General features: G+C 40.8%; 1 long non-coding RNA gene across 2 annotated transcripts; it reads right to left on the bottom strand.

Annotated features, from left to right (window-relative positions):
• Positions 1-9,809: 9,809 nt before the first annotated feature.
• LOC110340153 lies at positions 9,810-24,947 on the bottom strand. Of its 2 annotated transcripts, none has more exons than XR_002381925.2 (3): positions 24,840-24,947; positions 10,804-10,894; positions 9,810-10,011 (listed from the first exon to the last, which is right to left on the bottom strand). It is a non-coding gene; the product is annotated as an uncharacterized LOC110340153 (long non-coding RNA). The 2 variants fall into 2 exon arrangements; XR_005875815.1 differs by lacking the exon at positions 24,840-24,947 and adding an exon at positions 24,496-24,551.
• Between the last annotated feature and the right edge of the window lie 349 nt (positions 24,948-25,296).

The following is a 25,296-nucleotide window of genomic DNA, read 5'->3' as shown; positions in this document are numbered from 1 at the left end:
CATCCTGAGTGAGGTAACACAGTCACAAAAAGAGAAACATGGCATGTACTCTCTCATATATGGAGTTTAGACATAGGTCTGGGGAGTGCCAGCCTACAATCCCATGGCCAGAGAGTCTGGGAAACAGAATCTTCATTCGGTGGCTGATGGAAGAAGAGGCAGACTCCCATGGCTAAACACTGAGCTGAACTCAAGAAAGCCAGTAACAGAGAGGGAGGATTGATGACCAAAGGGATTAAGACTGGGCTGGTTTAACCCCCAGAAACAGCTGACCTGACAAAGGTTAACTCTTGAATCCCAGGCATCAGCCTAGGAATCCAGCATGGGACTGATCAAGACCCCCCTGAATGGGGGTGTCAGTGAGGAGGCCTAGGTAATCTATTGAGCCTTGGGCAGTAGATCAGTACTCATCCCGAGTATACACATGGACTTTGGACTCCCATCCAACAATGTGAGATGCACTCTTACCCTGAACTTTTGGGGGAGGTTGTAGGCCCTGCCCTGGATGAAATGACAGACTATGGACACCCCCATGGAGGGCCTCACCCTCCCTGGGGAAATGAGGGGATAATGGGGGAATTGGGAGGAGGGCACGGGAGGAGGGGAGGGAAAGGGAGAGGGATCTGTAACTGACTTGTGAAGCAACCTTGTTTCTAATCTAAATTTAAACTTAAAAATAAATAATAAAAAATAAAAATAAAGAAATGCTGCTGGATTAATCCAATTTATATATTTTAAAAATGCCTTGACTTCAAATTTTAAGTATAAGGATATATTACTTTGAAAAAGAGATTTTTTGTGTGTTTTCACAGAAAATGAAAATCTGTGAATTCCTTCCAGACTAATATGGTTTGATGAAACAAGACCCCCCCCTGAAGCAATGACCCAGGTAATTCAACATTGAAAACACCTGGGATGATGTAGCTTCAGACAACTAGATTTGGCCAGGTTTCTGTTTTCTCATGATTCACAGCACCCCCAAACGGCAGGAAGCAGTTTAGAGAGAATGACTCCCACATTCCCAAATATTGTTTATAAATGTTCGTTTTCATTTAAATAGGGTTGGTTATAAATTGTTAATGAACACAGTTAATCTCCTTCTAAAGCAAAAAGGGGAAATATGATATAGAAATGAATACTTTGCACTGGTATGGATTTTCATTTAATGATACAAAATTAAGGTCAGTTTTGTGATATGTATATTTCTCCTCTTGTTTAAGTATTGTGCTTATGTATCTCATTTTAAAATATAGTGTGTAATTAAATCCAGATTGTATATAGTCACCTATAATAGTCAAAAATTGCAGTTAGATTAGTTAGGTTTTCTAGATATACAGAGATGTATTTGAGATGGATAGATATTCTTCAAACCTTTCAAAGACCTACAGAACATGGCATTTAAAATGGTTTAGGGTTTTTCATGACAGTGAGACACGACTGCTCCTGGCGAAACTAATTACTTCAGAGAGGAAGAAGGGCATCAAAGAATCTTGTTATGGAGTTTGCCTTTGACATGGCAGAAATAGTCATTTGGGCAAGAAACTGTTCTTACTTGTACTGTTTGTATGCTGTATAGACTGAGCATGCAGAACTTACAGGAAAGTGACTGCTGAACTTGATGGGACAGTCCTGCTTCATGGAAGATTCTGCCAGACATTCTGCAGTACAGAGAATGTGATTGATAAGCTGCCAATACAGGCAGATAGTTTAAACTTACCTGCTTTACTGAGAAGTCTGCCAGACACACTGTGACCTATGGGCCAAAGATGGATGTTCCAATTTACAGAAGAACTTTGGATGATTGTTCATGTAGCAAGATGTCTCTTTAAATTCTAGAGTTTATGTACCATCTTTTTGTGGTCTTTGATAGAGTTGAAGACAGATAGTTATGGTTAGAGTTTTCTTAAGTTAGGATTCAAGATAAGTTACATATAAGACTTCATACTCACAAAGATAGGATAGATGAAGGAATCTTTTCTTTAAATCTTGCTAAATGTTAACGAACTAAATATTGTAACTACAGTTCTTACTTGATAACTGTTTTGCTATAGAATTTTACTATGTTAAAGTTAAAACCTTTCTTTTTATTTAGATAGAAAAGAGGAGATGATAGGATATGTCATTCTGTAAATGTGTTTCTCTTATTGTTTATGAATAAAGCACTGTTGACCAATAGAAAAGCAAGATAGGTGGGACAAGGAGAGGTGGAAGATTCTGGGAAACACAGGCAGAATCAGTCACCATGTAGGACATGAGAGGGTTAACAGGTCCAGACCCTTTATCTGGTAAGAGAAGACCATGTGGAAATATTTATATTATTAAAATGGGTTAATTTAGACAGAGCAGCCAATAAGAAGCCATAGTTACTGACCAACAGTTTCATAATTTAAAAAAAAGAGAGATTGCACTTTGGTTAAGAGGGTACACTGTTCTTGCAGAGGACCTAAGTTTAGTTCCTAGTACCTATGTTTGCCAGCTCTCCATCATATAAAACCCCAGCTCCTAAAGATCTGCTGCCCTCTTCTGGTCTCCCTGCATGCACACACACACACACACACACACACACACACACACACACACACCTAACTAAAAATAAAACAAAACCTTTTTAAAATTGCATTATTTCTCCTTGAAGTTAGAGAAATTACTCAGCAGCTAAGAATACTTGCTGTTCTTACACCTACACTCAGCAACTCATTACCACCTGTAACTCCAGTTCCAGATATCTCACGACCTCTTCTGGCCTTCCCAGCTATGAATGTTGCATGTATATTATGGTCTCAAATATATTTTTAGAAATCCCTGCAGGCACATACATACACAATTAATTAATTGTCAATTAACTAAATTAGTAGTCCCTCATTTTCCAAAATATCCTAATCTTCTCCCATTTTCTACTTTCTCCTTTCTCACCTGTAGGACCCCTGATAAGACAATGGTAACCCCAGAGCAGAACTGAAATGTCTGACGTTAAAACTTCTGCCCCTTATCACTGCCTACAGTCACTAATACATTTTAAGTGAAGCCATAAGAAACAATCAATGCTTTACGTTTTAGCCTAAAAAAAACATGACTTCGTGTCTCTTTCCCTTCTCTGGGAGACCATGTATGTCTCTCCTAGGGTCCTACTTGTTTCCTAGCTCCTCTGTGGTTGTGAATTGTAGGTTGAAAAATTGGGAGCACAGTGGGGTGAGGAAGGGAGGAAGGGAGGGAGAAAAAAGAGGATAGGGGAGGAGAATATGAGGGATCAGGAAGATCAATTTGGGGGAAGAATAGAGAAGGAGAGCAAGAAAATAGATACACTAATAGAGGGACCAATTATAGGTTTAAAGAGAAATCTAGTACTAGGAAAATGTCCAGGGATCCACAAGGATGACACAAACCAAGAATCTAAGCAATAGTGGAAAGGCTACCTTAAATGCCCTTCGCCGAAAATGAGATTGATGACTACCTTAAATGGCATCCTAGAGCCTTGATCCAGTAGCTGATGGAAGAAAAAGAAGAGATTCACAGCTAAGCACTGAGCCAAACTCCTAGAAGCCAGTTGTAGAGAGGGAGGAGTGATGATCAAAGGGATCAAGACCATGCTGGGGAAACATCTGACCTGAGCAAGTGGGAGCTCATGAACATCAGTCTGACAGCTGGGGAACCAACATAGGACCAAACTAGGTGAGGCCCTCCATGGGGGTGTCCATAGACTGTCATCCTCTCCTCTGCTAAAGTCTATTGAATCACCCATACAGATTCCTTTGGCTCTCAGGCCATGCTGGATTTGGCCATTTCCCGCCAACAGGCTCTAGGGGCCAGCTGTAATAGGTGCAGATCACCAACCTTTCCTGGTAAGACACTGTCTGCTTGATGTCCTTTTTAACTACATCCAAAGCAATTCAAGTAGGTTCTTTTGTTAGGATCCATGCATTCACAATCACACTTCACACACATGTGTGACCACACCAAACATCCAGAATATACATCTTTCAGTCCCCCTTTTCCCTAGATTATGATTAGTTTGTTGAAATGAAACTTCTTTAACTGAAATCTCTTGTCGTACAGTAACCATAAGTAATCCTTGAATTATGCGCATCGAAAATCTGAACAAACCCAAATTCATCTACGTCACCTTCTTTTCTATAAGGTCTTAAAACAGGTTCTGACGGGCTGCATTAATTAGCATTTTCCACACACTTGGCTGGGTGTCAGCCACCGTAGCAATTCCTACAGCTGCAGGCTCCTGGGCTTGGCCTTCCCGCCAGGGACTGGACACTCTGGAAGCCTTGGCTCACCCTTGCCCTCTGGGCCTGGGCTGACCTGATGCACGTCATCTGTGGCTGCAGCTGCTTGAAAAGTCAAAGGCCACCTTTCTAGCAACTCTGAGCTCTTGGAACCCGGAAGTCCTGCTGACCTAGTGCATATGTGGGGCTGCACCTTTGCTTCCCCGAGACAGCTGCAGCAGTGACGTCTGTGAAGGGGAAGGATACTCACAAAATTTTCAAACTCCAAAATTTTCTGTATTTGCTTCTGCTTTACTCCTGGTCTCCCAGCTATTAAAATATATCCAAGCAAACATACAATCATCTGACTAATAATTCTGTCTCATATCTCTAATTATATACATTTTTACCCTCTAGGTTAACTCTCTTCTTTATCATCTGGCTAGTATTTCTCTGTTTTGCATCTATAATTATATGCATTTTTACTCCCGAGGCTAACTCATTAGATTTCACTTTTTTATCAACTGACCAACACTTTCCTGTTTCATATCTACAGTTATGCACATTTTCACTCTTAAGGTTAACCAACCACACTTCACTTCCTTGTCATCTGACTAATAGTTTCCTGTTTCATATCTACAGTTATACACATTTTCACTCCTGATGTTCGATGTCCACTCATTGCACTCCTTTTTTCCGAGCGCTCTCTTCACACTTGTTACCTGTGGTGTCTATCTGTCTCCAGTGTCCATCACTTCTGTCCCCCGTTCTCAGTCCCGCATTTCAGCACCATATGGTGCCACCATCTGTATTAGCTCCACATTGCTGCCCCATTTGTCATCCCTATCTGTATTAGCTCCATGTTGCTGAGCCATATGCCGTGAACTGTGTTTTGGGGGGCCCTGGTCAGGACCAGCCAAGAAGCCCTGGGTCCATTCCTGAATGGGGCAGTGTGGATGAGGGAAAGGCTAGCTAAGAGAGTTATGAGTCAAAGACACAGAATAATTGGCAGGAGGGCAGTTTCAGTTCATACTGAATGCCCCTCAGTTTATTCATGCACCATCTTAAGTAATCAACCAAAGGTGGGGGACAATGGCAGAAGACTTCTCTTATCATATATAAAGGACAAATAGCAATTACTCCCCTAATCCTAAAGACACTCTGTACACTTCATAGCTGTGCACATCACCTAGCCTTCAGGGTGAGAGTAAACCTGCCTGGGCCCAAGTCTATTGTTATTTAGATAGGAGCCATTCACTACCAAGGCCAGGGCATCCTCCAGCCTTAAGCTAATGTCTTAGAGACAATAGGAGGATGTTGACCTCTCTGAACTCATGGCAGGATGGAATAGATTTCCATATAGGGGTCCCAACAGTGCCAGTAAGAAGCCAGGTTACCCCCCCATCCATGAATAGCTCTCCACAATATAATTTACATGGTATTAGGGATTATCTTTTTATCTGCAAACTAAACAAGATGAAATTATGTCAGCCCAAATCTCTACAGACAAGGTATGTCAAAAAGATAAATTACATAATTTATATTTGCATTCCTTTGCATTTTTAATATTGTTATATTCTTTGCATTTCTAATTATATTTGCATTTTAAATATTGAATTCATTCTTTAATTTCAGTGGTAAAATAACATGATATAATTAGGGATAGATGGACATGGGACATATTCAGAGCCTTTGCTTTGCCTCTGCTGCAATCAAAGACTTCTTTCCTTCCCATGATACCCATGTACCCAAAAGAGCAGTATAATAAAGCTAAGCTCTACTGGTAATTAATTCGGTACATCTTAGTGTTGTTTGAAATCATTCTCCTCCTCTCCCTGTAAGCAGGTTACACACTTCTATCCTTGTGATGCTTTCTTGTAGGCAGAATAGCTACTTCTGCTCCACCATTATGTCTCATTCTGTTGACAGAGAGGTTGTCCTGTGTCAGCATAGCCCTTTGCCACAAGAATAGCATGCCCCAGATAGGGGCTATTTCTGCAGTCACGATGTAGAAATGAGGTAGGGCTGCAGATGGCCCACAGCACAAAGCAGGTCTTTAGCCAACCCAGTAACAGCTTTGTTCATTTCTGTAAAAAAAAGAAAAAAAGGAAAAAAAATGCTTATATGGTAGACCAAGAAAATTATGAACTGAATAAACAGTATACTGTGTGACCATCATATATAAGATGATCTAAACAAAATATTGTCATCTTGTCTCAGCTACATTAGATTTACCAAAATACAGTTCTCTAGAGAACTTTTTAATGATGGAAGTAGTGGTTTATTCATTGCTGGAATTCTGCTATTGTTTGAGCACCTGCTAAATGCCAGTGAGTTAAATGTCTAGTACTGTTGCACCCTTCCCCCATGGGGGTTCTGTTGAGCACTTGATACTAGGAGCTTTTAGCTAAACACTTCTCATCCCCTCCTCCCAGTAAGGCCTGCAGACAAATTCCTGTTTTCCTTCCATCCTTTGTCTAAATGCTAATTCCTGTTTTTGGCCCACCCTTTGCCGGGAGGACCCTGGGAATGTAAGTTTCTGACGTTGGTGATTTTCCACCATGCCTGCCTTTGGTATTTAAGGCTCCACCCTTGTAAGAATAAACGCCATTCTCCTTGTGAGAATGAGCCGCTGTCTTTGTCTTCATTTTTATCCTTAGCCGTTAACCTCGGATCATTGTGAAATATGGTAGCGCCATAGCCATGAACACACCAGCAGCTCACTACATGGTACTCATGACTGTGCTATTGGGACACATTTAGAAGGTAAAGTTACCAATGGAATGTCCTTGCATCACTGAGATATGCACTTGAGTGGGATCATAATTGTTCATAGAAGTTTTACAAGTGAGCAATTAATTTAGCAAAGTAGTCGGAAACAAATTCAATGCAGAAAAGTCAGTTTCATTTCTAGGTACTCACAGAGAAAGGAAAGTGGTTCCATTTGCAGTAACTTCAAATGGGATAAAACAATTTGGGATTAATTTAACCAGGTAATTGAAAGACATGTATAATGGAAATTACATATTATTGCCAAAAGAATACATGGGCTTTGTGGGTTGGAAGACTTAATATTATCAACAGTTGTCAATAGTTCCCAAAATTATCTACAAATTTACTTCAGTTAAGTATCAAAACCTATTTTTCATAAACAGCAAAACCTAGCATATGGACTCTCAAGAGACACTGAATTGACAAAATAATCTTGAAAAATGATATGGAGTGTTGGAGGAGTCATACTTCTAATTTTAAAATGTATTCCAAAACTGAGTAACAAAAACAATGTGGTATTCAACTGATATATGTATACTGAAATGGCAACAGGTAAAGGCCCCTGTGGCCAAGCCTGGAGACCCAAGTCTGATCCCAGGACTTGGAATAAAGAAGAATATAGTCTACTCTAAAGTTATCCTTTGACCTCTACACATGGACCATGGCATATAGAATTTATTTATTTACTTGTTTAAATTAAAAGACCCTTAAAAATATATCACTTTCTAAAGAAATGCCAAAAATCGGGGACTGGAAAAATTGTTCAGTGGTTAAAAGCACTGGCTCGCTCTTGCAGAGCATCTGGGTTCTATTCCCAGCACCCATATGGTGTCTTATGACAGTCTGTAATGCCAGTTTCAGTGAATCAACACCCTCCTCTGACCCCTATGGGTACCAGACACCCATGAGATACATTGCCATGCATATAAGCAAAACACTCATGCACATAAAATAAATAAATCTAAAAATATGCTTGAGTGCAAGAATATCACTCAATGGGAAAAGATAGTCTTTCTAGCAAATGGTTTGAGAGTGTGTGTGTGTGTGTCTTTGTGTGTGTGTGTGTGTGTGTGTGTGTGTGTGTCTGTCTGTCTGTCTGTGTGTACAAATAAATGAAGTTGGAATCAACTAGCCCCATAGATGAGAAGCAGATCATAGAAGGTAAAACCATACACAGAAGCCTTAAAACTGTAAAGGCTCCTAAAACCTAAAAATAAACATGCCATAAAAGCCTCAAGACATTTTGCAATGATTTCTCAGATTTGATGCCAAAGGTGCAGGAACTGGAAGAAAAACAAGAGACACAAGACACAGGACTCTAGGATAGTGTTTTAGTTTTTGTCTCTGTTTTGAGAGCCTCATAGATGAGCACTGCGTTTGCACCATTCCTTCCCTCCCTCTCCCCATCCAGCTCCTCCGGTGTACTCCCACGCCTCAAATTAGCTTGTATATCAAAAGAAGTCATCAGAGTAAAGAGGCAGGTCAGACGATGAGATGAAATATTTACAAATCATATGGCTGATAGGTGATTATTAGTCAGAAATATGAAGAACTCCTAAAAATAATAATAACAAAAGAAACAACCCAATTTTAAAATGGATGAAGGACTTCAGTAGACAGTTTTCAAAGACGACACATAAGTGGCTAATTAGCACATGAAAAGATGCTCAAAATCATTAATCTTTAGAGAAAAATACAAAACAAAATAAGAAAATTCCACTTCACATCCATTAGAATTGTTACTAACAACAACAAAAAGTCAAAAACAAACTAAATATTGCACATTGGTGGGGATCTGAAATAATTGAGATTCTTGGGCCCTGTGGGTAAGAATATAAACCAGTACAATCCCAATAAAAAAATACAACTGACCTGAAATAAAATAACTGACAACTAAAATAATTACCATGTGACCTAGCAATTCTAGTTTGGGATATGTACCCAAAAGAATTGAGAACAAGTACTTTAATAGCTATATGTAAGAGTGTTCAGAGCATTACAACAGACAAAGCACAAACATTACCCATATGCCCACTGACCATGAGTGGGTAATTCAAGTGATCCATATACATACACTGAAGTATTTGCCTTGAAAAGAAAATTCTGACATCTATGAGGCTTGATAGTTGTATACTAATGATCAAAATGCATCACTCATGAAGAAATATTACTATATGCTGTATTTCACTTAATGACTTACTCCGAAGAGCAAAATCACAGAGACAGAAGGCAAATTGGGGGGTTTGCAGGGCCTGGGAGGGAAATGGGACTAGGAAATGATTGTTTAGTAGATGTATTGTTTACTTTACATGGTAAAAAGAGTTCCAGAGATCATAGTGGTGAATGCGTTAATTGTGAGTGTATTTAGTGCCACTGAACTAAATGCTTAAACTGTGTATTACAGTCAAAGGCAAAACTTGTAAAAAAAATAGTAATAATGTGCTGCATTGAGAAGCAAGTCTTGTTATTAGACACTGACAGTGACAAGAAAAACCCAGGACATGTTGAGCTGTTGAGACTCAACTAGGGAAATCTTAACATTCATACTTAAAAAGACTTTTCTCTGCCAAAAGTCCAACTAAGAAGGAAGGCAAAGAATGGCGAGAAGTTTCAAGGCTTTTAAGCCAAAACCCTATTTCTATTCAGGTCTCAATAGATGTTCAACATAACCAGTGTTGCAGGTTACCTTGCTCAGACACCCCTTGTAGGAGGGGGTGAGCAGATGCAGTACCAACGACTCAGGCACTGGGAGTCAGTGAGTAGCAGAGCGTGCAGCAGACTCGTTTATTAAGGAAGTTAGACCTGCCTTTATACCCGCTTCCAAGGTCCCATTGGCTCAGGCAGCTGACTCTGCTGTGTTGTCCTTCCCTCATTGGTGTCTCTGGGTCAGGTATCTCTTCGTCAGCAGTCTCTGGGTGTAGAGGCAGCTGGCTCAGGGAGGAAGTGCCTGCCTCATATGCTCATATGGGCTGGCCTAGACACCCAGGCAGGGTGACTGTGGCTTGGGTAGGCTGGCCGGTAGTTTTTCCTAAAAACCAAGACAAGAAGTAAATAGAATAATAAAGTAAAATAATATGGCCACTTTCATAATGAGATTTAAGGTAGTTGCCACATCTCATATCTCCAGTGACATAACAATAGTGAGAGGAACATGTGGCTTACAGATGTTACAAACTTTGAAAAAGTGCCTGAACAGCATTTCTTTTCTTCACAGTGTTAGACTTATCTTTGATCCCAAGGACAAGATAATTTTTAGACATGTTAAATTAATTTTAAAGTATTTTCAATATTTGTACTAGAACTTTGAGGGTGCCGTACAATGTGTTTGATCATATTCAACGCTTCCCCCAATTCTTCCCAGATCCACTCGTCTTCCTTGCCTACTCAGTTCTATGACATATTTCCTAAAAAGACAACAAAAACAAGCAAAAACAACTCAACAATTTGGGTTGCCCAAATATTCTTGGATATGTGTTCTTCCTCTGGGCAGTGGTCAACTAGCAGGGACCACACTTAAGAGAAAACTGTCTGTCCCTCTCCCAGTAGCTAACAATTGCCAATAGCTCCATAGTTTGGGGTAGGATTGTGTGCCCAAGTTCACTATCCATGCTGTATTTCTGTCTGGTTTGGGCTTGTACAGACGTTGTTGTTGCAACCTCTCTAAGTCCATGTGTTCAGCTGCCCGCTATGCCCAGAAGATAATGTTTCCTTGTAGTCGTATGTACTTTGCCCCACCCCCTTTTCTGAAATAATCCCTGAGCATTGGGAATGAGCAGCTGTATATGTTCTCTTTAGGGCTAGTCACTCTGAAGTCTCTTACCTTCCACACTTGGACTAGTCTTGGGCCACTGTGTTAATCACCATCTACTGCAAATAGAAGCTTCTCAGAGAGGACTGAGAGATTTGTTGATCTATGGGTATAAATATAAGCCATGAAGAGACAGGTCATAAGCTCTAGAGGAGGACCTACTAATAATATTTTCAATCTTTAAATATAAAATTACTGTATAATTTTTCCAAATTTATAGTTTTCCAAAATATTTTCAAAATTAGTAAGCAATATGACCCTTAAAAATATGGACCTTGAGAGCCAGTAAGATGGTAAAATCATGTTCTCTATTTGGAATCCGACTCTGCAAAATTGTCCTCTGACATTCATATGCACACAAAGCACATGTGTGTGTTCACACATGCACCTGCAGTAATAAATAAAATTAAATTTAAAAAAGAAAAAGATCAGGTACTTCAGGATGACACAGTCTAGACAAAATAGAATATAATGTTATAAAGGGATAAATAGGAAATTAGAATAGGAAGACTAAATGAGAAGTAGCTCTAGGAGAAAAGAAAATAGACCATAGAATAATACTCACAATCAAGTCTTGTCCTGCCAATTAATGTGACAGAAGTAATTAATTTTCATTGGGTCCAGATTTTTAAAAACTATATCATTTATCATGTAAAATAGTACACCTTCCACAAAAATTATCATGATTATTAAGTGATGTTATCTATGAAGTATTTAAAATAGTACCTGACCCAATAACCTAAAGATTCTTGTGACATTGTTTATTGAGCGTTTAACAACCAATGCTCTGCATCTACTAGAAGAGGGCACAGACACAGCCATGCCCATCCAACACATTCTGCTGAGTGAATACTGTTCAAGCGCCTGACAAGGAGAGGAAGTGTCAAACACAAAAAGAGCTGGTGTTTTTCTTCCTTCCCTGAACAAAGTGACAACTCCTGGTCATGGGTTCCCCTTAGCCTCAGATCCACGTTTATAATCTAAAACTTCAAGCCATAGCGGTTCTGAAGCAAGAATGGCCTCTTGTATTAAGTGTACAACATCAGAGCCTGGAAAACATCTGAAACTTAATAAGATACCAGTAAATGTTCTCTGAATTACTGAATTTCAGTATGTAAAAAGAAAGTATACTTCTAGAAGAACACACCTTAAAATAATCTTCTGAACAAACTCTACTGTTAAGGGGAGAAAAGATAGGTCTCAGCAACACTGAATAAATGAATTTAAAATAAAGAGGCAGAGAGCTGGAGAGGTGGCTCACCGTGAATAGCTCTTGCTGCTCTTGCTGCTCACTCAGGGGGCCCAGGCTGGGTTTCTAACACTCACGTGCACTCTCATAATGATCGCCAACTCCAGGTCCAGGAAATCCTATGCTTCCTTCTGGTGTCAGTGAGCACCAGGCATGAAGGCACTTACATATACAAACATGCAGGCGCTGTGTGTGTGTATATGTGTGTGTGTGTATGTGTGTGTGTGTTTAAAATAAAATAAAAAAGGTTTGCTATTCCCCAAAAGTGTCTTCTCTCCTCCACATATGTCACATGCATAAACAAATAAATGCATAAACTTTTAAATAAAATGTTAAGGTTCATGAGATCTGCATTGTAGTTTAGTGAGAGCCTATAGGGAGGAAAATATTTCCCTGACTTGGGAATGCTCATATTAAGTAAAGAAAATAGCATTTTACATAAATTCTTCAAAATGCCTCCTGTTGATTTATTTAAAATAAACACTTAATTTTATTTTTTCAAAAGGAGGCATTTCCAAGTCGAATGGTGGGGATGTGGAGCTTTAAGGAAAGATGTTTAAGTCACATATTGAACTTAGAAGTTGCTCTGTGATACAAAGTAAGAAGGGACATGTGAGGCATGCTGGGAGACATGAGGACAAAACAAAATGCAAGACACATTCAGAAAATGCCAGGTTTTCAATTACATTTATAATGTTCGTTGAAATATGAATGAATGCTGAGTGGATGAATGAATGAGTGAATGAATGAATAAATAGAATAGCCAGATTCAGGGTATATGTAGCTCATCTAAGGCAACTCAATGACAAATGCCAACCTGGTCTTTGTCCCTTAATTGGGGAATATTAATATGGTTTACTGAACACAATGGCTTGAGACTAGCAAGAAAAGTAGAGTGCAAACAGGGATGGAGATGATTACTGCCAGAACGGAGAGTTAAAAGGATGAGACACAGATGAAAATTATCTGCAAGGTCAGGTTGCTAACACTTGGCAACTAGCTAGATATGTGTGCTCATCATTAAGGAGGCAAAGTGACTTTTCATCATTAAAAGACAGTTGACCTTTAGCCAACAGAAATATCCCTTTTTCTGTGACTCACTCTTTACCAGAAGCCTCTGATTTCCTGGAATCATTGATAAAATTTCTGAGTTTCTCAATGAGAAACACTTAAGTCACAATTTTAGTAGTATCTTCATGACAGATTTAGGGACACCAAGTTCCTCTTCCAGCTCTGGAAATACCTCAGTCAATGGAATCATGCTTGAATGACTGGTCCTGTTTCTAATGGAGCCTAAAAACAGTGGTTGGCCAAAAGTTCTGCCAGGTCAGCGAATAGGTGGTCAGATGAATGGTTTCCCAGGAAACAGAAGTGTGTGTGTGTGTGTGTGTGTGTGTGTGTGTGTGTGTGTGTGTGTGTGTGTCTGGTTGTATGAGCATGCACATAAGAGAAGATCTGCTGTGTCACAATATTGATTAAAAGTCTCTGTACCTACTGTTCAGTAAAGTCGCTGTAAGTAGATTCTCAAACACAGGAGTAGAAGGAATGCCACCTAGTTTACTTAAAAGCTGTAATTCTGGCACTGACAAGGCTTCGTGTTCAAGGCCAGCCTTCTGAACCTTCTAATGAATTTCAGGCAAATCTAGCAAGGCCCTGTCTCAAAATACAAAATCAACAACAAAAAAATTATCAAAAAGTCTCTACTTGTGTCCGGGCCCCCCGGCATCTTAAGGTGAACATGGCAAGCCATTAGCCATTATCCTTAAGATCAAACCTACTTCCTTTGCTACTCCACTTGTCTAAGTCTTAGCTCCACACTTTCTTTCTAACAGTCTATTTCCAAACATAGCCCAGCAGAAAATCACTGCATAGTCATCCTACAGCAAACCCTCCTCTTTCATCAGTGTCTCCTTAGTCCTCTTGTCTGTTAGTGATGCCTGTAATAAGCACTTGCACAAAATCTCTGAACTAGCACTGCACAGGCCACTTGGTCTCCATTCTCAGCCTTTTAACACCCACCCACTATGCTACAACACAAGTTATTCCTAAAACACAGAAATTCAAGGAATATTGTTTTACTTGAATCTTCTTGCTGGCTTCTAATTTCAAAATTAAGTCCTAACTCTTTAGTCTCCTGTAACAGTACTCACTACACTGTGTTATGGCAGGCTGTTCCTTTCTCTGGGTCCTCCTACATACTGGAAGCTCCTAAATGGTCTTAGGATGAAATAGCAAGTTGAATAATTGTATATTATTTAATCCTTTCAAGTTCATTATAATGTTGTTTTGCCTATTCTACAGAAAAAAACATATGACCTGGGATTCATAGTCTATTTAAATAGCATGGGCTACAATAACAGACAGGATTGAAGAAGTCTTCTAACCCCAACGTGCTATAGTCGAACACTCTTTCATATTGCTTTATTTTCTGTTCATTGTTTTCTAATTTTAGTAGCCTTCCACAAACCTATTTTAGGCCTTTCATTCTAATGGAGAGAGAACATATGTGGGCAAATCATTGAGTAACAAGTTCCTAAAATTCAAGTCAGACTGACTTCTACAGTGGTGGCATCTAGTATAATGCCTTTTATACAAACACACCCTTAGTTGGTGCTAAGAAATGATTTATTGAATTAAATAAAATGGCACAATGGAGAAGATGATAGTTATTTAAGACATAATGAAATTTAAACCAGTTATAAGCATAAAGTGTTTTTTTAATGTACCATTTAAGCACAAGTACATATGAGATATGTAATAGGTAAAGAAAAACGTTGTCTAGATGCATTTACTATTTGTAGCTCTTGAATTTTAACTACTAAAATGGACAGGCTGTCTCTAAACCTGATTTAAGTAATAGCTCACTATTTTTGGACAAATTTTTCCAGTTAGTTATTATTAGGATTGCACCTTGCTTTGGGAATCCATTCATGATGGGGGAAGTTCTTCTGTGTATATGTTTGTCTGATTGGTGTAAATAAAGCACTGTTGGCCAATAGGGAAGCAAAATAGGTGGGACTAGGAATCAAGGAGGATTCTGGAAAATAGAGGCACAGTGAGTCACGATGTAGGATGCGGGAGAAGTTAGAGGTATGGACCCTTTCTCTGGTAAGAGAAGATCATGTGGAAATACTCAGATTAGCAATTATAGGTTAATAATTAAGTCATAGCTAGCTGATAAGAAACAAAGCAAATGGCCAACAGCTTCATAATTAATATAGTGTTTCATGTGTTATTTGTGGGCTGAGACAGCTGCAGGACCCAGGAAGCTGGCAGGAAGACTACACGTTACACTCTCATGGTTGGCCGATGTCTGTATTGGGGCTTTCATCATAAAATCTCTATACAGAAGAATTTCCTCAGAGTTGTGACACCTAAGAAACTTCCAGATCAGGTGAAGTTATGCAAGAGCTAGTTCCAGGACAGCCTCCAAAGCAACAGAGAAACCCTGTCTAAGACAAATGACCTCAAAAAGATGTTCACTTTCTGCCGAGATAACCCTCATCAGCTCTGATAGAAAAGAGCTTAGACCAGCACACTCTTATGGTAAAATTTAAATGAGTAAGAGAAGAAGAAGCTGAGTCATCCTGGGAATTGTTTACACATATTGGAGAAGGCTAGCTTTGTGAGATGACTTAGTATCCAAATACTTATGTGTTATTTGTACAACATCCATGTAGACCTGACTACTCTTTGTCTATATATTACTCCTTTTTTGTCCCCCTTTTCCCATACCCTAGTAGGAAGGCCATCTTCGTTCATGACTTAGCCTACAGACACAATAGATTTCTCTAAGATCAGACCTTGTTCCCATCAGAGAAATCACCGTTCTTTGCAAAAAGTGGGAGGAAACAATCACAGTTCTCTACGGGAAAGGGGGAGAAGCATCATAGCAACCAATTCTCTACAAGAATGGGGAAGTCAGGAAAGAAGGACACCTCTGACTCTGTAAGGGAACTCTGTATCCTTCCAAGTAGATTCTTCTTCATGTCTAGACTAATAAAGGTAGGAAATGGATATTTTTGAATTGCAACATCCATAATAGTACATTTGAGGGGGTGAGATATTCTTCTTGCTTCTAAAGGTGATGGAGTAATGAGGAACAACATACAATGCTCAATATAGGCAATATATGGCATATGGAGGAGCAAAATAGTTGTTATCTAAGCCCATGAATGTGTTGCTGTGTGAATGCCCTGCCCCTGAAAATGTTAAAGCAGAAGCTTGGTCTTGATTGGACAAAGATGTAGTTGAGAAGAATTCTGGCTCCTAGAACATGGATGGATGGAATAAGTTGTAAGGGTCTTTCATATTGGGGGATATTCGATCACACTATGAATCCCAAGTCTGCATTTTCATTAATTAAATAGAATTAACCTTGAGTCAGGAGGCTATGTTAGTGACTTGTTGACAGAAAGTTATCATAGAGCACCAGAGGGCATCCAGGAGAGACAGAGAGACACAGGAAGTATTAAGGTGGGCTTTGGAGTGGCACAGCTTTTTGTGGTTTGGCAAAACTAAAGCAGGAGTCTTCTGTGAGTGCCAACAAGGAGAGAGGGTTAGCTAATGGCTGTTCAGCCTCTCTGAGTTTGTAGGTTTTCACCCCCCAACCTTTGAACCTTGAGTGGTGTTCATAACTAGAATGATAGAGATTTAGGTAAAGCTGCCTTTAACTGCAGTGACAGGGCTGGTGACTGTAGGAGCAGAATTCTTGCCAAGCTGTGACCTGAGTGGCCAGGCCACACTGCTAGAGAAGCAGGCTGGTAACCGTGGAGTTCCAAGTGCTAGCTGAGATAGCAATAGATTACGGCACAGACACTGTGCCAAAGTTAAAACAACGCTTTCTGACTGATTTCTCCAAAGTCTTAGGAGGATCCCCCTTCAATTTTTTGGTTCTTCGACACATACCTCAGATATGAATTTATGATCAACCATCGACTACGATAGCATTTCCACCTCCAGCTCTAGTAGTTATGCCCTGAGATCATTCTAAAGTCTGCTACTTGATATAATGGATATAGTAACTATAAATGTCAAGATGATGGTGAGAACTTGAGAGGGGATGTTACCAGTCTTACAAGGGGCAGTGCAGAAGTGAGACAAGAAAAGTGTTTGGAGGTAAATAAATGGGAGGGAAACACAAAGCAGAGATGGCTGGTTGATGGGGGATGGATAGATAGATAGATAGATAGATAGATAGATAGATAGATAGATAGATAGATAGATAGACAGTCCTCCCTGCAGGTAGAGTGGGGGAAGGGCCCGTCCAAGGGCTGGTCTAGCCCGTCTCTTGGGGGGGGGTTAAGAGGATGGTGAGTGTTGATGACTCAGACCCTCCCTCCATTAGTTACTGGGAAGAAAAAACACACACTGAGTCAGGAATCTGTCGAAGCAGGATCTCAAATTATTCCAACAGGCAGGAACTTATATAGGGCTGAGGTAGGGGATAGGAATCTTAGGATAGGGTAAGGTGATGTGAGGAGTTAAGGGTCAATAGTATTCCACCAAGCAGGCAGGTAGCTAGGCAGGGGGCAATCTTGCATCAGGTCTGGCTGAGTCACCCCCACATGGAGGTTACAGGTTAGAGACAGGTCACTAAACTCTAGCCAGGCTCAGGAGGTTACACTGGGCCTCACATCCTAGCCCTAAACTCAAGTCAGGCTCAGGAACTTACACTGGGCCTCCCATCCAAGCCTTTCTTAGGCCCAACATATATATTCTTTTTTCTCTTATTGGTTGATGAATAAAACACTGTTGTCCAGTAGCCAGGCAGGAAGTATAGGCAGGGTTACAAGACAAGGAGAAGGCTGGAGAGAGGAGGCAGAAAAGAGGCAACCAAGAGACACCATTCTGCCAAAGGAGTAACATAGTGGATTACTGGTAAGCTACAGTCTCGTGGCAATACATAGATTAATAGAAATGAGTTAATAATTAAGACAGAGGTAGCCAATAAGAAGACCGAGTCACCAGAAAAACATTTTACACTTAATATAAGTCTTTGTGTGTTTATTTGGGGTAAAACAACTGTGTGACTGGGCAGGACAGAAACATCCATCTACAGATGGTTGTGAAAAACCACCAGCTCCGTGGTACATTGAGTATTCCTGGCACCCAGATAGCCCCTGGCACATAGTAGAAGCTAAGGAAAGTCATTGTATGAATGGATAGATAGATAGACAGATAAAGGATACATAAATGACTGGAGAGAAGAAGCAGCTAAGAAATTTATGCAAGAAACTATAAGAGATACCTAAAAACAGAAACTAGATTTAACTGCCAGAGTTAACACAATCAATGAAAGGAGTCCATCTCTCTAAGTCTGGATTGCGTACATGGCGTCTAATTTGTGATTTCCAGATTCCTTGTGTTCACTTGTTTCAAAAACATCTATCAGTCTGACAACTGACATAGAGTCCCTGCTATCTAGACATCAGCTATATAAACTATGCATCCCCACAGAGCTGCAAACACAGACTGCACACCATAGCTCATAGCAATAGATTACAGAGAACTGTTATTACTCTGTCCTTCAACTTGAAGCAAATTCTAAGTGGACAAGTAATCTCTGAACTAAACAAGTGGTTTGAAAACAATTCTGGTGGCTGGAAATAAGTTAAGGTGCTCAAAATTCCCATTAAAGTCAGTGAAGAGGTTGAGTCATGCTGACAACAATATAGAAATCAGACTCTCCGGAATCTGAAATCTCTTGTGTTACATAAGTGAGCCAAGAGTGCTGGGAAGAGAAGCCTCCAAGTGCCTTGTTCAGATGCCTATCTCCAGCTCAGGTGCTATGAAGATTAGCTACCAACGACCTGCTCCTTCGCAGTATTCATCTCTCCCCACATCTGAAGCTCAGCTTTGAGGATTTAATTTCTTCTGCCTTACTCCTTGCACACCCTTAGCTTTCACCTGCCCTATTCGCTCTTACCCAGCACTGATGCTCAGAAGTCTTTTTGCTGTGTGCCACAAACACTGAAGCTCAACGGGACTAGGAAAGAAATCATTCTTCTAACCCTGGACAGGAGCACTCTAACAACGTGTTCCCACCACTAACTTCCCACACGTTAACAAACTCCCCTGGCTTTTTTCCTTCAGATAATCCATTTAAATTGCCAAAAGGGGAGAATATCTCCGACTTTGACAGGGGACAAAACGGAAGGTGTTTTATTGGACCTCGTTTCTGTGCAGAGTTATATACAGAAGTCATACACGTGGAATCAGTGCCTTTCAAGTGTATCCTTAGTACTAGCAGGAGACAGAAGGCCCATGAAAGTGTTTGCTGCATAACAGTAAGCGCAAAAGCTTCCAGTGTGGCTGTATAATGCTCTCTGCCTCAGTCCTAGACGAATCCAGACTAATTATTTACATGATACCACATCAGCTTTTCCTCCTCCGTTTCACCATGTCCTGGTGTATGTATTCCTTCATACACAATTTTGCTCTCAGTTCAGGAACATTTTCACACAAAAACCTTTAGACTACTGCCACATGCTGTGTCACAAGGTAAAAACCCATAGCTGCTAAATGCATTAACTCAGAAATCATAATGGTTTCACTACACTGGATTTATTTCTAGCTCAAATCCCACTGGGCAGATTGAACTCAAAGGTGCTGGTATCCATACTGTCATGCAGGGACCCAGGCTCCTTCCACACTGTTGCTCTTTCATGCTCCATGTCCTGTTTTGTCATGGCAGCCAGTAATAGAGGCAACATATGGAGGAAGAGACAGAGAGAGACCAAAGATCACATGTGATGCTTTCAAAGGCTGGCCTAAATAGTGCTGGCCTTGCTTCTGACAAAGCTCATTCCTCACAACCTAGCCTGATGGTCTAAAGTGTTACGGTGAAGAACAGGACACTCAGTAACCCTGCTCGAAAACAATGGAAAAAAGAGTGAAAGAAAACTGGACAGTCCTTGACCCTCATAACACTGAAGAATAGCAATGACCCAAATGATATCCATCACCTACTGAATACATTCTTTGTACCAGTCCTTGTGACAAGGACTTTAAACCCACTGCCTCCTTAATCACTAATCCTCTCAACAAAGAAAGACTAAGAGACGAGTCTCATTATTGATAACACATGAATGAAGAGTATGAGGGTGAGGGGTAGTTTAACAAAAATCAGAACTTGACTAGGACTGTAGGCCAGATAATGTCTCCGGGACAATATGCTTCGGTGTATTCAAAACCTTTTGTATCCACCTCAGCCACCTGCCCTCTGAACCTCTATATGCACTTTCAGCTTTAGCTCCAGGACAATGACGTCACTTGCTTCCTTAGTCATCTCTTCTTGTCTGGTCTTTCCAATGTAGCTGAATGGACTAATCATTTCTTCACATGCAAATGGTTTTCCATGCTAGCTGCTCCCTCTCTAAATGTGTTCATAGCTGACTGAAAGCTCCAGTATTCTGTTCTAATTAATGGGGCAGGTATAATACAGACATAGACGAACCTACTAATTAATTTTGGTGAAAAGGATGCTCAGTCATACCACAGCTCAACTGTGCTCATTGTAGTGTTACTCATAATAACACTGGAAACAACCTAGATGCCCCTCAACTGAAGAATGGATAAAGAAAACGTGGTACATTTACACAATGGAGACTTACTCAACTGTAAAAGACAATGGCTTCATGAAATTTTCAGGCAAGCATATGGAACTAGAAAAAAAAATCATCCTGAGTGAGGTAACCCAAACCCAGAAAGACAAACATGGTATGTGCTCACTCACAAGCACATATTAGCTGTAAAGAATAATAAGGAGGGCCCTAAGAGGGACACATGGATTTCTCTGGAAAGAGGAAATAAAAGAAATATCATGGGGGAGTGTGGATGGGAACATGAGGGATTAGGTTGGGTAGATTGGTGGCAGAATGGAGGGAGAGAGTAATGAAAGAGAAGTCTCGATGGGGAAGCGCATTTTGGGGTCAGGAAGAAACCTGGTGCCAGGGAAACTCCCTGGAATCCACCAGGATGACCCCAGCTAAGACTCCTCACAATAGTAAAGAGGGTGACTGAACTGGCCATCTCCTGTAATCACATTGGTAACTACCCTAACTGTCCTCAGAGAGCCCTCTCCATTGATGGAAACACATGCAGAGATCCACAGCCAAAGTCTGGGCAAGCTTTGGGAATACTGTTTAAGAGATGGAGGAAAGATTGTACAAGCTAGGGATATCAAGGTCATCACAAGGGAACCCACAGAAATGACTACTCTGGCATTGATAACGAGCTCACAAACTCTGTACTGACAGAGCTAGGAAGCTTGTATGAGACTGGCCTAGATCCTCTACATATGTGTGACAGTTGTGTAGCTTGGTCTATTTGTGAAACTCCTAGCAGTAGAATTGGTGCCTGTCCCTAACAGAACCTATTCCTAATTCTGAGTTGCCTTGCCCAGCCTTGATACAGGGAGAAGCTAAGTCCTACCTCACTTGATATGCCATGCTTTATTGATACCCATGGGAGGCCTGCCCCTTTCTGAACAGAAACAGAGGAACAGAGGACTAGAGGGAGCAGGGGGGCAGTGGGGGGAGGTGAGGAGGGAGAGGAGGGATGGAAAACTGAGGATAGGCTGTAAAATGAAAATTTTTAATTAATAATAAAAATTAATTTTGGTGGGAGGAATAGTTTCTGAGCTTTCGGGCAACCACAAAAATCACTCTCAATTGAGCACAACTTGTCTCCCTCTAGCCCTTGGGCAGAGATTGCATGATCTGGCAATAACCCATAGCATCTATATCTATATCATTTATACATATATATACACATACATATATGATATATATATGTATATATATCAACTATGCCTATTTTTTCCTTTCCTCCCTCTTTTGCCACAAACAAAACCAAAACTTCCCAGAAAGAGCTTCTCATTCTCTAAATGCCGTAACCTTACACATATGGATTACATCACCATACACATGAGAAATAATAGAGAAGGTAATAGGATGATATTAACTCTAACTGCTGTGACCTGGGTTTCCTGGAATGGTGCTTAAGTGTTGCCCTGGGATGGAACTGAAGCTGAATAAAAGACATTAGAGACAAAGGGGGAAAAGTGGTTGGTTGCAGCTTTTGAACTAATTCCCAGATTCCCATCCTCCTCCAAATAAAGACAGTGCAGCCTGAGGCCATGTGATTTCAAACCAGCTAAGTGAGCCTGAAGCATCCTTCTCGGAGCACTGAAATTCACAGCAGGCTCCAGAGAGCCCTTTAATGGATTCAAGTTTTAGACTCAAATGCAAAGGTGAACTCACAGAGGCTTCTCTAAACCTGAAGCTGTTAAACAGGCGAGAACAAAAGCTCACCCAGAGCTCTTTCAAGCTGCTCCCAGCTGCACCAAGGCTTTTCCCCACACAGACATGCTTTTGGAGGAGCAGACAAGGCTCTTCTGTTTAAAGGCAGGCAGGATTTTTGGAGGCCCCGTGTTGTGAGAAAACACAAGTCTCACACAGCACATTTTCGGTGGCTTTCTTTACACCACTAAAGAGGAAGTTGTCTGGGTTGTCGGATCAGAATTGTAGATGGCTGTATTTCTGATGAAAGCATTGCAACTGTTTTAAGAGGACAACGCCATAGTAATGAGGGCAGCTATGGTACAATCTTCTGAACAGGGGAAACCATGAGGAAAGCAAACCTCAGGAATCTGGTTCTTTCCTACAGTTTAGGCTTTGTGCACAGAAACCTCTTCAGCTTGGATATCACTCATTAATGTCTCGCACCCAAACTGCTCTGCAGTTAAAAACGTTTTGAGATCACATGACAACACAACTGGAAAATTCCACAGCTGAGTTCATGTGAAGCCAAAATGCAGATGTACAATAAATTTATATAAAAAGCACATATAGTACAATATAATGTATAATGCATATATGTGTATTAGTTGCATAAAATTCCCTTCTGGTTATGTGTTCAAGGTTGCATAAACTATAAATAAATTTTTGTATTTGGATTTCAGTCTCATCCATGAGATATTTCATTATATATGGAAATTTTCCAAAGTCTGGAAACATTACAAATCTGAAACACTTATGCTCCAGGAACTTTGGATAAAGATCACTCACTGTGTATCCTAAAAAAGCCTGAAGAGGTTTTTGCAAGAGAATTCAAAAGGTAAAACATGTGATTGCAAATGGACCTCTGACTGAGACTGATCTCTGTTCTCTGCACACCAGAGGAAGGGGGTCTTCCCAAAATATCCCGGGGACACAGGGGTGCAAACAGAGTCAGAACCAGCTCTGGGAATCGCGATTGGAGTGGCCTTGGGCAAGTCACTTTACCTCATGATCTTGATCTGTGAAATGCTACCAATAATACTAACTGCCATTTCATGAATACATTTCGGGGGGGGGGGGGGGATGTGTATGTGTATCCTGTACAAGCCACTCCCTAACTGATGGAACTAGCGCCAAGATTGGAAGAAAAGTAACACAAGACAGCACTGGCTATACTGACATGAAACTCAGTCTGGCATCCTGACGACCCAAGAAAGGGCCTCAGGGTACCAGATAACCGCATACTGATGAAGACTTCTGCTTTGTCAATCTGAAAACAGACTCCTGGCTTATCTCCACAGTTCTAATGCTTAGAATATAGAGACAATAAATGCATAGGGAATGCCCAGGTATCTGAGCGAGTGATTGACATCACCGTCTCATAAATCTTGTGCCAAATTTAACTCGGTTTCTTCAGCCTCCCCCCTCAGCAAGTCCACACTGCAGAACGGAAGGCGTGGAGTGTCCATCTGCTGTGGTTAAAAGTGAGGCAAATCTGGCAGAAATGACCAGCGTATGCCTGCCTTGCCTTCTGAGTCTCTTTCACAAATTCTCCAGACTTCCAAAATTAAATAAGACAAAGATAACTGCCAATTTGGTGGGATTCTATTGTCTGACAAACCCATACTGTGCTTGTTAGCTAATACTTTGTTGATAAATTATGAAAAGGCCACAGCTGATTAATTGGCACCTGTGTATCTAGCCTGCTTTCCAGCCTCCCAAGCCCCCAAGCATGCTAAGGTTGCTTTTCCCATTGTGTTCTGGAGGGGTGTGCCGAGCAGGACTGGGCTGTTAACAGGCTGCCTTTGCGGACCCTCCTCCTCTTCACTCTAATGCCAACAGAGATTTGCTGCAAACACAGAGCGCTGCAATGCAGTATTTTCCTCTGTAACTTTGAAGCTGTATTAAAGACCGTGGGTGTATAGAGTAGGCATGTTGTTTTCCATGTTCAAAAACGATTTAAATGGCAGAACTGTTAAGGGAGGCAGATGAATTATAGCCAGCTCAACAGCACTATTCCAGTCATAACGGTATTTTGCGGATCTAAATTATTTTAGGTTCTCCTGAAAACTGTGCAGCTCTTCCCGGGCGGGATGGCGGGGTGGGGGTGGGGGAAAGGGACACGACTGGAACCCTTTGGTATAATTTTAACAAACAAAGCTAGTTATTTACCAACAACAGAACAGCACAACAGCATGGCTGATCCTTTCGGACCACAGGAAGAAAACTGATACAGCATCAGTATGGAATGCAGAGTCCAACAATGGAAAATTCCAAGCCACTCCCCCTCCTAGAGGTCATTTGATCTACTCCCACGGATGCTAAGCACGGGAATTCTAATTCCTCACTGGGGACTAGTGTTCTGCTCAGTGCTATCTGCTTCTGAACATGGCATATTCCACGCTCTGCACTGCTGCTTTTCCACACCAGCTTGTTCTTTCTTAGTCTTGCCTGCACTCTCCTTCATACACTGCTAAAAACTCTCCCATTTCCATATGATAAAAATATGTTCTTACCACTTAGGAGAATATACCTCGGCTACGGATGCCAAGGTCCTGCTTTCAGACATCAGAGGACAGTAAAGATGAAGGGAAAGCTCGGCAGCAGCGGAGCTCAGTGTCATGAGGGATTATGGAAATGCTAGAGGAAGAAAAATACTGGGTTCTTTGTCCACTTGCTTTCATTTAGGAGATCTCTATGGTCTGCTGCAGAGATAGAGTTTGATCCTGCACTTTGGAAGGTAGATATTCAAGAATCCATTAACCCCTCTAACCCCTCAGTGAGATAAGTAGCCAAATATATGAACCTGACTTTGTAAATGTGGAAAGGACTACTAATAGGCTAAGAAACATAACAAAAACTGCTTAGCAAATTAATGCAGTAAACTCTCTCTGTTTGTGTGTGTGTGTGTGTGTGTGTTGTGTGTGGGAGCACTCGCGCATGCACTCTATTAAGAATCATTGTTTTATTTTT

This window comes from Mesocricetus auratus, unplaced genomic scaffold, assembly GCF_017639785.1.
Source record: "Mesocricetus auratus isolate SY011 unplaced genomic scaffold, BCM_Maur_2.0 Super-Scaffold_6730, whole genome shotgun sequence".
Taxonomy (NCBI): domain Eukaryota; kingdom Metazoa; phylum Chordata; class Mammalia; order Rodentia; family Cricetidae; genus Mesocricetus; species Mesocricetus auratus.
The sequence above is the reverse complement of the archived record's forward strand: the minus strand, read 5'-3'. Positions and strand labels throughout refer to the sequence as shown.